The sequence below is a fragment of the Lynx rufus genome, unplaced genomic scaffold (assembly GCF_022079265.1).
Source record: "Lynx rufus isolate CCGP_SWC_20201006 ecotype Redwood Valley unplaced genomic scaffold, mLynRuf1.p SCAF_2, whole genome shotgun sequence".
Taxonomy (NCBI): Eukaryota; Metazoa; Chordata; class Mammalia; order Carnivora; family Felidae; genus Lynx; species Lynx rufus.
In genome coordinates this window covers 175,917,069-175,929,329 of record NW_025814834.1, presented here as the reverse complement: position 1 = coordinate 175,929,329, position 12,261 = coordinate 175,917,069, and positions in this window count along the sequence as shown.

The window sequence follows — 12,261 nt, the reverse complement described above, 5'->3', positions numbered from 1 at the left end:
AGGAAGGAAGGAAGGAAAGAAGGAAGGGGTCATTTCAATCTGGTTCCAGGTGCTATCATTTGTTCTCTCATCTGCACAATTGAATCACATTATGAATCCCTCTCTTATGGGCATTTGTTTAATGCTTGTCCCATCAACAGACTTAAAGCCACCACTGTAGTTTCCTTGTGTCTCTTTTTCCTATAGCCAGCCCTCCCCCATCCATGTCAATTTACCTCCAACATGTAACTCAAATTTGTTCACTTTCATCATCTCTTCTGCCATCACCTTAGACCCAGCTACATGATCTCTGGCCTAGTATTGCCTTTTCCCCTGTTTTCACTCTTGTTTCCCTGTGACCCATGTTCCACATATTAGCTGCAGTACTATTTTAGAAACATCATTCAGATTTTCCCATTTAAAACACATCAATGATTCCTCATTGTATTTCAATTTCCACAAGTCTTCATAAAGGCTTTCAAGTTCCTCCATGATCTGACCTAGCCTCAACTCACTCCACTCTCCCCATGCTTATTATACTCCAGTCATAGTGGCCTTCATTCATTTCTACACAACCTCATGTCAAAGCCTTGGCAAGGAATAATCTATTTGCTTGAAATGGTATCTTCTCACCTCTCCAAAAGGTTCTCCCCAGGGCCCAGCTCCTATACATTCATTGATGCTAGCTTAACTGTTACTTGTTTAGAGGTCTGACCTTACTCCCATCCTTCATGAGGTTCCTTTGTTAAAATCATTCAAAACAATCACCCTGTAATTTTCCTTCAGAGACCTAATTACAATTTAAAACTGTGGGGGATAAGCTTAGGAATCCCCTGAGCTTACACCAATGGGTTAACAAGGCATAAACAAATACAAAGCCATAGGAAGTTCACACCCGAGTTTGGGTAAACAAGAAAAGGCAACCAAGAATAGGGAGGTGCAAAGGCACCCCAGAATAGAGAGAAGGTTTAGAGCCCCCAGAATAGAAAGAGAGGGGCAAAGGCCCAAAAATAAGGGCACAAAGGTGCCCAATCCATACGTATATGACATAAACAAGATTAGATATTCAAGGTGGAAGCACTCTCAATTTAGTACTATAGGAGAAAGCTGCTCTCACAGGAAGAAAGGACCAAGTTAGCTAAACAGGGAAATTGGGCTATAGACCACTGCGCTGCAGGTGTAGCAGCCCAGAGTGGAGATGATTAACAAAAGAAAAGGTGCCTGAGTTTATTTCCCCTACCTGTCTCATCCCTGAGGCTAGCTAAGGTAAACAGAGGTGATGCCTCATGTCCACTATAAACAACCTTCCTCCCAACTGCCCGGCCCCCAGATTTTGTTTTGTATGAACCCAACCCCCTAATCCCAAATATCTTCAAGACCCCCTTTCCCTCACGTCCACAAGTTAATGTTCACAGATTCAGTCTCTTTGTACACGTCCATTGCCATGTTTATAAGCCTTCTGATCCTAATAAAAATGGGGCAAGGACCCTTATTTGGGGTTCTTGTCTTTTCCTGGTCATTAGCCATCTCTCACTTTCAATCTTGCATCCCACTCTTTTGCTAGACAAGAGAGAACTTTAGACCCAGAGTCTATGACATAAAACTATCTATGTATAACCATATATGAAGTATAATTATATTTTATAAGTATATTTTGGTTTAATGTCTATTTACCCTAGTAGACTATAAGCTCCACAAGGGCAAAACAATGTTTTTGTTTGTTTGTTATTTTTGTGTTTGTTTGGTCACCATAGTGGGTTGAATGGTGGTTCCCCAAAATATATGCCCATGACTTAATCCCCAGAATCTGTGAATGTTACCTTATTTGGAAAGAATCTATGTAGCCTTTGTATCTCAAGTTAGGATGTTGATATGAGAAGATAATCCAGGATTATACAGGTGGGTCCTAAGTAGAATAAAAAGTATCCTTATAAGACACACACAAGGGAGACAGAGAGAAGAGCAGGTAGTGTGACCACAGGGGCAGAGATTGGAGTGAAGTTGCCACAAGTCAAGGCACAAGAAACTGGAAAAGGAAAGGAAAGGAGTGGATTCTTCCCTAAAGCCCCTGCAGGGAACACAGCTGTATGGACACCATGATGTTAGACTTCTGGCCTTCAGAAATATGAGAGAAGAAGTATCTTTTGTTTTAAGTCACTATCTTTATAGCAATTTGTTACAGCAGCCCTAATAAACTAATACAGTCACCTATATATTCCTGTATTACTTACATTGCTGAGTGCTGACCAGTGATTATGGGCTGAACGAATACATGAGCATTCATAGAGCAAAGATACACATGTCCATCATTGTATACTGGATCTTTCCATAGTGAACCGAACACAGTAGGCCCTCAAATTATTTATTAAATTTCATTTTATAAAGATATAGGCATATGAAAAATTTAAAGCTTAAATATGCAAAAGAAACTTACAGATGTAACTAGACAGCCTTCTTCTTTTATAAATGGTAACTGTAGAATTGAAAAAGGTTATCTGACTTACCCAAGGTCACTAGCAAGCTCAGGCTGAGGGAAATTGCATTTATTTATGTATTTCCTATATCAACATCTACTAGAGTATCTTCCCTAAGTACAGTTACATTATTCTAATTAAAATCATTTGATATGTTGCTGCTGTCTTTAGTCAGACTCCAGCATTCATTGTCATTAAACTAGTTAGTATGTGTAGTTCTGTACTGATAATGAAAGAAATATTGAACTAAATCCCAAGAATTGCAAGATAAAAATTTTATCCATTCAAATTCCAAGGAATCCAAGAGGGAATATCAACACTAGATAGACATTTACTATTACATTTTACTTGATTTAATTATGATTTCATTACTGGTATTCAAATATTTAAGCAGCTTATCAGGCATTATCTCTTCATTTAACAATTTACCCCAAAATATATTAAAATGCATAGAATAAACCAACTCACTTCAGTACTAAGGTCTTTCCCACTTAATTTTTGACTTAGGGTTAACTCCACTTGAGGAGTCTCTAATGATTATGGCTTAAATTTAATGTTTTCCCATATATTACCTGTTCATGGCAGAAAAGATTCTATATGCATCTGTCAGTAGCAAAGGAGTATCTTGAATCGATCTTTCTTTCCTTCCTCTTCCTCTGTATGGGAACACAATATAGCTCTGGAAATTAGAATTTCTGTATTTATTTCACCAGATCTGATTGCATGATCTTTGGCAACTAGCATAACCTTTTGTGCACCACTCACCCATTCACATATCCAGCCACTCGGGCACTAATTCCATAAGTATTAATGTGAACCTATATCATCTGATTCCAAGACACATGTGCTTTTTTGTCACTGTGTCCCCAGTCATTCCATCTTCAGTGTAGATGCACCATTAATACCTGTCAATAAAATGAACTGTACAATGACTGCTAGAATCTGGTATGTTATTTCCTTTGGATTTATTACATGTGGCTAAATTTGGAGAATCCCATTGTAGGCAGAGGAATCCCAAAGGTCATTTAGTGAAGTTCCCAGCTGTAGACTGATTTTTAATTACACACACCTATGTAACTTTATCCATTATATCTTTAAATATCCTTGGGACTGGAGCCTTTAAAATCTCCCTTGGAATCTATTTCTCTGAATAACCATGCCCGGTTCCATTTATAGAGTCCATTTTTTAAAAATCATTCACATGTTCATCTATTAAAAAACAAGACAAAACCTGAGTGTTTTCCATGTGAATGAAACCCTGTGGTAGGCGTTGATGATAAAGAAATGAAAGACAGGTGGTGTTCCAAAGTAACAGAGTAATGGGAGAGAAAGATAAGTAAACAGGTAGATTTTTAAAATAGTGCCCTAAGTGCTATAACACAGGTAACTACTGAGTGCTTTAAATGCCTCCCTACCTCCCCAGATAGAGGTGTTTAGAGTGGGAAAGTGATCAGCAGCTTCCAAAGAAAGCTGTGAGTCCATTAGGACAAAGGTCATCCCATGCCTTAGCCACTCAACCCACCAGATTCTTCACCACTCAAAGGTTTTCTCCAACTAATTCCTTTCTAGTGACACAGATCACCCTGTTAAGATTCTCAAAGAAGTTCCAAAGAGAGAAATCCTTATGAAGATTTATCTCTCTCTGGGCAACCATGTGGCTACTGCCCAGATGCGATATAACTATTGTGCGTTTATTTGTGCTCACATTTGCACTCAGTTTGTTACAGCCTCAATGTATTTCATTAGTTTCTAGAGGAGGATTTGCTCCTTCTGCAGGCTTTATTTTCAGGGAGGTTACGAAAAAACCAGCTTCCCAGAGAAAAATACTGTATGATGATTACATATTGTGAAACCCAGGTCTGATTATATCATGCTTCTATTTAAAATCATTTAACTGCTCTCCAGTGCCTACAGGAGAAAATCGAGTGTCTTTAATCTGGCATGGGGAACATCGATGGTGAGCACTTGTACACTCTGTAGCAGTATCCCTTATCAAGAGGACATCACACATCAGAGGCCACCAGGCAGAACCCCTTTAGGTTATGGCCAGATGACTCATTGAAGGGGTCAGTAGAGAAGTGATAAGAGCTGATCTACATTTTTGGAAGCTTATTCTACATTCCCTGAATAAAGTAATTTTGCAGCAAAATTCATGTATAACTCCACTTGCTTCCTCAATAATGAGACAGACCACAAATTAGGAAGCAGAAAACAGGGAACAAAAATAAGTAAAAAAAAAAAAAAACACACAAAAAAAACATTTGCATAGCACTTCCTTAAAAACACACCTACAAAGGATTCCAGGACGTTTACCATTACTTCCGTTAAAGCTGAAGGTTTGCAGTCAGCTTCCTGAGTTACCCCAGTAACAATCCATTAAGTATTCTCTTGACAAATCCTAAATTGGCCAATAGTTTGTAAAAACAACACTCTGTGTCCCAGCCATTGTGCACGGTTGCACTGGGGTGAATATGTGAATTATTGTAAGTGTATGTATATAGTTATCATCATACTTTTCTGCACCCATTTATGAAGTGTGGCTTGAATTCAGTGATCTCATTTTTTTTGCTTTCTGAAAAAATAAAATACAGAATGCAAAAAGCTCAAGCCAGTTAAGAAATGACACAACTACTCTTCTCCACGAGGCAATAAACTAGTTATACGAGAAACACCTTCCAGTTACTTGAAGAGTTAGATTCAAAATAACCCAATCTGTAACTAATAACATTTCTGTATTGTATGAGTACATTAAAATTATCATTGGATTTGTCTCCTTTGATGAATTAATTAACTCAATAGGTATTTATTGAGCATCTCTTAGACATGACAAAAAGTGCTGCCTAAAGAAAGTAGGTATTACCTTGCCTTCAAGGAGCAGGGTATTTACATTTATTGTGAGGTCTCAGTTGCATAAAATAAAAACCCATACAGGGCACAATTTGATCTGTCTTATTCCCTCATGCTATCAAGCCAGTACACACGCACACACACACACACTCACTACACTACACTGATTAAGAATTGGCCTTACTCTATTATTGACCCCCATTCTAAATCACTAAGCTTCATGTACTTTATGCTCCAAATGTTAGGTCCTTATCATCCCACTTCTGGCCTTAAGGTTCATTTTCCATAGGAACTTTTATTCACACTTTTTTTTTCTTTTGCTCTACTTCTAAGTACGATTTTGATTCCTCTTGAGCCAACAGCAGCTCCACTTGTCTTGGATAAACATTTTGCCATCTGAGGTGGGGTCCAGAGGACTTGGTGGGTTCAGGAAGGGAGGGACAACTCTTCCCACACCACCAGGTTATATAACAAGGCCCCATTTACCAGCCCAATGTAACAATCCTGCATTTCAAAGGAGAAATGTATAAATACAAGAAATTGGATCAACCATGAATCCTAAGTCAGGATTCTACTTGTTCTATGGTAATACAAAAATACTGAAATATCCCATTAAAATCATGACTAAGGACACAATCTAGGTGTGCCATCTTGTGAACATCCCTACTGCCACCATATCGGCTAGAGACCCCACCCCCATTTTAGCTTTACCATTTTAGCTTCCTTTGGACCTGATTGCATAAATGGTTCCCAGGCAGAGGGTGGATTATTTAGGTACCTTCAGAGATTCTTTTTCAATCTGACTGATGGCTGTGAAACTCTTTTCAAATATGTCATTTAGTTTCTTTTTTTTTTTCACTCAGCTTATGAAAATATGATATTCTTGACACAACTTGCTGTATCTGTTAGGTTGAATTTATTGATTCTAGAATTATTTAGTGTTAAATATATGACAGGTTTTGTAACCAACCACTGGGAATACAATAGCCAACTAGATAGCTATGATCCCTTCCTTTAGGAAGCTTATTATCCTGGAGTAAAAGACATGTTGAATATTAGGTTCATGGATATATTCCAGGTAGTGTTTCACTAGGGCCTTCTAGTAGAGGTCCCTAAACAAAGATTGTGATAGCTCTTTATGCCTCTAAGATTCTTTCAACAGGAGAAACGTGCTTGCAAATCACTCAGCAGAAGGATAAGACTGAAATGTAAACAAGTAAGGGAGAGAGGCCACGCTGCCTTAAATTCACACTAAAGTATAAATGACTGACATTGGATATTGTTTATGAATAAAGCTCTTGATGGAGAAGAGGTAAAGAGGAAGATACACTGGGTTTTCAATTAGAGGAATCATGGAAGAAAGAAACCTGGTGTTAGGAGGGGAGAAATTGCCTCCTGAATGATCTGGTTTATGCTGAGTCCTTTGTGCGTATCTATATACACACACATATATGTGATGAAAATAAGAGTAAGTTTGGAATCAAAAGTTCTGGGTGCTTGTTTGGGCTCAACCACCTCACTCTGGGCTCTGAGAAAGGTCTCTAATCTCTTTGGGATTTAAATTACTTGTTTTTAAAAAAGGGATAACATATTCTGCCCTAACACCTCACAAATTTATTGGGAAGGTAATATTGATCATACACATGTAAGGTGTTAATAGGGCAAGAACACTGTTCTACTGCAGTGGAGATCTCAGATTATCTCCAAAACATGAATGAAACAAGTGCCAGCTGGGGCACTGATTTAAAGTAATTGGACCAATCTTTGTCGGTCCACTTACAAAATTCTACCCTCAGACTTTAAAACAATGATTTTTAATTTACCTGAAGCTATGCTTCCAGATTAACTGGTTAATAATAACTGATTAATCACTGATAATTCCTTTATGCCTTTCAAAGGAATTATTGTGTCACAGGGCTTATCTCACACTTTTGAAATAAATGTGTTCCAGTAGGAGTGGCTGGTTTCTGTTATCCAATTGGCGCATGGTTAACATATGTGATATATATTTCACTTAAAATTTTTTTAATGTTTATTTATTTTTGAGAGAGAAAGAGAGAGAGAGAGAGAGAGAGAGAAGAAGAAGAAGAAGAAGAAGAAGAAGAAGAAGAAGAAGGCGGCAGAGAGACAGAGGGAGACACAGAAGCTGAAGCAGGCTCCAGGCTCTGAGCTGTCAGCACAGAGCCCGATGCGGGGCTTGGACTCAGGAACCGCGAGATCATGACCTGAGCTGAAATCAGATGCTTAACTGACTGAGCCACCCAGGCGCTCCTGTATATTTCATTTAAAATACCATAATGCTTTTTAAACAATTATGCTTTTTAAAGGATGTATTGTTTCATTTTATATTAGTCACTATTTAATTGTGGGTCATGAAACCCAATGGACTCATTAAGTCCTCAGGCCAGCACTCATGACAAGTCTCTCCTCCTTGCTTTGGATGGATCAACTAATTCTAGACCCAGACTCCACCAGGACCACGCACTTTCCAGACATGCCTCTGCATTCACCCCATTTTGGTAGCCCCCCACTTGCCCTCTTGTCAGCTCCCAGTCCTCGCTGAGAGGTTAATTTACTGAGGAACATAGAAGTTAAGCTTCTGCCCACAGACACATGGAAAAAGGTGAACCTCTAAGATTTGAACTTAGATATCGAAGGCACCAAAGCCCAAATATGTTATTTCTACCGCATCCTGCTGATATGTAGAGTATCTGTTTCTTTATAGCGAGACTCTTTTTAGTGGGAGAGACTTGGGTTATAGTATTCTATTAAAAAAAAAAAAAAACTATGTTAAAAGATGTTTTGTGATGTGTAGGACAAAGAGGGCTATTTAAATTGAAATCATTTTCCTAGTATCCAAGATCTCTAAATCTCATGCACATTAAGTTTGAATTAACACTAACAAGGGTCTAACAGCTTTGATGCTGTGTTCTTAGATAATTAAATTCTTAGAAAATCATTCCACATTTGAGGGAGAAGCGAAGGACACAGTGAGTTCAGTCTTAATTCAAAGTCACTTACACATTGTTACCTGCTGTTTCCAGGCCTTCACAGAATCAGCAGGGAGGATTTGATATTAAAAATGAGGGTTTCTCTCTTTCTCTTTCCACACCCCCCCCTTCTTTTAGGCCAAATTCTCAGGTGGGGGGCATAGTGGAATTGTCAACTTGAATTTTTCCTAAGCGGTCACTTTACTTTGGCATTTATCATACGCTAGAATATCCAGGCTATTTTGCATCCTGAAACTGAGGTTCTAGCAATATCCCTTCCTTCAAAACTATGCTCCACGTTGTATGTATGAAGTGTTTTATAGTTTATAAAGCCCTTTTTTCATCCATTATTGCGTGTGACCCTCAGACCCACCTGCAGAATTTAAAAGATGACACGTTCGTCTATGTCATCATCGGAAAAGATGGCTGTTGACAGGCCTCATGAGGTGACATCTATATTGGTAGCATTTTACATCCTAAGCTGACATTTGACCTTTGGGACTCAGAGTCATAAACTAAATCTTGTTATATCTGAGCAGGCTCGAGAATACTGACTCACAATAACAAACCTCACAAGAGGCTGAGGAAGACACTGGAATTCCAGCTTAAGATGTTAAGATAAGAGATAAAAACTACCAGTAGGTGATAACTGTTAGGTCAGTATGAGCAGGCGTTTTGTTCCAGGACTGCTAGGTTATCAGAAGGCTGCTTGATTTCCAAGATGAGAAAGCAGAAACTCAGGGAGGTGAGATAAGTTGCCTCGAGCAATCTAGGCGGTTAAGTGGAGAAAACAACTTGAATGCTCCACCTCCACCCTAGGGACTGAGCCAGCACCAAGATGGAACTGGGGTGGGGAGGGGGTGGCTGGTGGCTCTCTGGCCAAGTCTCTGTCCCTCTCCTGGTAAAGGCTCTTATGGGCACCATGGATCTTATCCTCATATCTCTCCTTAGTGTCTTTCTGTGACCGTTCCCCACACTTGGATTAGTAAGGTGTCACTTCAGCTTTGTTCTGGTTTGGTAGGGAGATTATTTTACTTTAAGGCAACTTTGTATATTTCTACTTTGATCTCATATGTACTGGTTTAGATTTGGACCCTCAGACAGTAGCCTTACTTCCTAGACGAAGGTGGTACCCTACAACCAGCTCTGTATACCAAGTCATAACCCTTTCCAGTAGGTGGGGCAGCAATTATTATCCCCATTTTTCATATGAGGAACCAGAGACTCAGAGAATTTTTATAACTCAGTTGAGGTCATACAACTTGTAAGTGAGTTTCCAGATTTGAAACCACACTTCAGGCTTTAGGGCCTGTGCTCTCTCTACCATGTCATGATGCCTATGGGTGACAATAATCATAATACTCACTGAGCACCATTCTAAATATTTTAAATATGCTAACTCACTGGGTCATGACAGCAGCTCTATAAAGCACCTCTCACCATTATTATTATTATTTCCATTTTATTGATGATGAAATTGTGGCACAAAGAAATCAACCAAGAAGCTGAAAATTACAAAGTGAGTAAGTGACAGACCCAGGATTTAAACCTCAGAGTATGTGCTTTTTACCATATTCTTACAAGTAGAAGAAAGAAGACTACCCTGGTGGGGGCTTCAGGGAACACTGGGAGGGTCTTGGCCTGGCCAAATTATTTTCTTCTCATCCATGGACCAATGCTAAAACTCCAACACGGGAGCCTCACTCTGATTTACGGAAGGTTTTCCAGCTTCTAAAAATGCAAATGGTCACTCCTGTTAATTACTCACATAACAAAGTAATGGGACATCTGAGGACATGAAGGTTTTGTGAATGGAGACTATACCACACCAGGACCATGTAGAAGGAGAAAGAACTAATAACTACTCTCTGGGATTCTCACATCCATCAGTCTAGTCGTTGTTGTTAATTCAGAGAATGGAATGATGTCTGCAGTACAATGCCACTTGTAGTGGAGAAAAAAGATTTCAAATTCTGGAAGGAAGGAGGGAGGGAGAGAAGGAAGGAAGGATGGGTGGAGGAAGAGAGGAAGGAAACAAATATTGTAGAAGTAAAAGTAAACTGGTAGAATTTGGGACTTGATTGCCTGAGAAGGAGTTAGAGAAACTAAGAAAGGAGAGAAACTAAGAAGACACAGGCTTGGGCCATCAAGAATCTTATTATCTAGGAGATGATAGTTATATCTATGAATATTTATCATTCGTTTACAGGGTGTTTTCTTTTAATAAATGAGAACAATTTCCAATTATATTTTTAATTCTAGAGTTCATATTCAGTTCTACCACTTGAATTATAAGCAAGGAAAAAGTTTAACCATACACAAAGTTTCTGTATTCATATCTGAGAAAATTTGCTAAAATACTTTTGAACAGTATTCAAGAAAATGCTTCTGGCCAGTAAGCCATGAAAAAAAAATCTATTCTGGTTAGTCAGCGAATCATCCACGTATTTGTATTTTGCAGCTACAAGAGCCTCATGTTGTTTTACTGAAACTTGCCCTGCAGTATATTATCAGAAAGTATCATGTAGTTCTGCAGGTTTGCTGATCTGTAAGAAGAAGGTCGAAGAGTGGAATGAATACCTTAAACCACAACTCCAACTTCGTAATCTAATTTCTTTGAGTCTTCAGACATGTTCTTACAAAAAAAAAAAATAATAAAAAAAAAGTATAGCGACAGAAATCAATTTTCTCATTTAATCAGCTTCTTTGTTAATTCAACCATAAATTATGTGCTAGAGAAGTCTAATCACATTGTATATGAATCTTGCATAATTTGCATTAATTACAACCTAAGATGTAAGTGCATTATGTGGTATTATATGTATTTTTAGTTTATCTCATAAAAAAATAGTTATAGCTGTCTATAGTAGACATAACTTATTTTCCCAAACACACTGAAGAAGAAAAACAAAATCTTACTGATTAGTTTAGGAAGTGGTCTCTTTTGGAACAGATTGTTTTAAAACTCTACTAGTGCTTGAATTGTTGCTAAAGCAGCTCCTCCTAGATGTGCACAGCAACCTCCACCCCCCCAACCCTGTCTATCTAGTCTCTCTTGCAGCCCAGAAGAGAGAACACCTACAAATCAGTTACCTTGCTTATTGCCAATCTCTGGTCAAGTTTACTCTGCTCAGTCAGGACTACTATTCTCTACAGCCTTAAGTGACTGATAGTAAATGTGGCTCTTGTTCTTTCCTGTTTTATAGTCACAGGGGTAATTCCCAACTGTCTCAGAAGTACAGTTATAAGGAAAGAAGTAACTCTCCACGAACCAACAAGATAATGTGCTGATGATGATAGACAGCTATGCAGATAAGAGGAGAAAGTCACTTGTGTGGCTAGAGATTCCAGAGTATGATATTCTGTTCGTTCTTTTACTCATTTAACAAATCTTTACTGTATGCCTCTCATGCACTCAAAATGAAGTTAAGCACCGGGAATTCTACAATGAATAAATTAAAAAAATTCTAAAATGAAAAAACAAATTCTATTTTCAAAAAGGTCAGTTTGTTAGAGGAGGCAGAATATAATCAAATTGTGTCAATATTGTGTTGCAGATACTTTAACAAAAATATGAGAAAGAAATATTAATTGATACAAAGGAGAGAGAGGACAACATCTTCCCATAAGGGGAGGATAATTAGGGAAAAAGGGGAAGATGGGTCTTGAGAGAAGAAAGGGGATCACAATCCAGAGGAAGAACCAAGGAGATTTCAGGTAGAAGGAAAAGCATGTTCCAAGATAAGGACCATTGTTCGTTATGTGCAAGAAACTACAAACAGTTTCTAGGGGGTAGCAGTGATAATATTGAACGGGAAAGGATGGGTGAGCTCATGGGGCAGCCAAATATACCGTGTATATGTATCAGATGTTCCTGTCTACCTATCTGTCTGTCTATCTATTGTGTATATATAATTTAGTTCTCATAAACCTGAGGTTGTAATATTTATTATCCCAAGTGTATAGGTAAG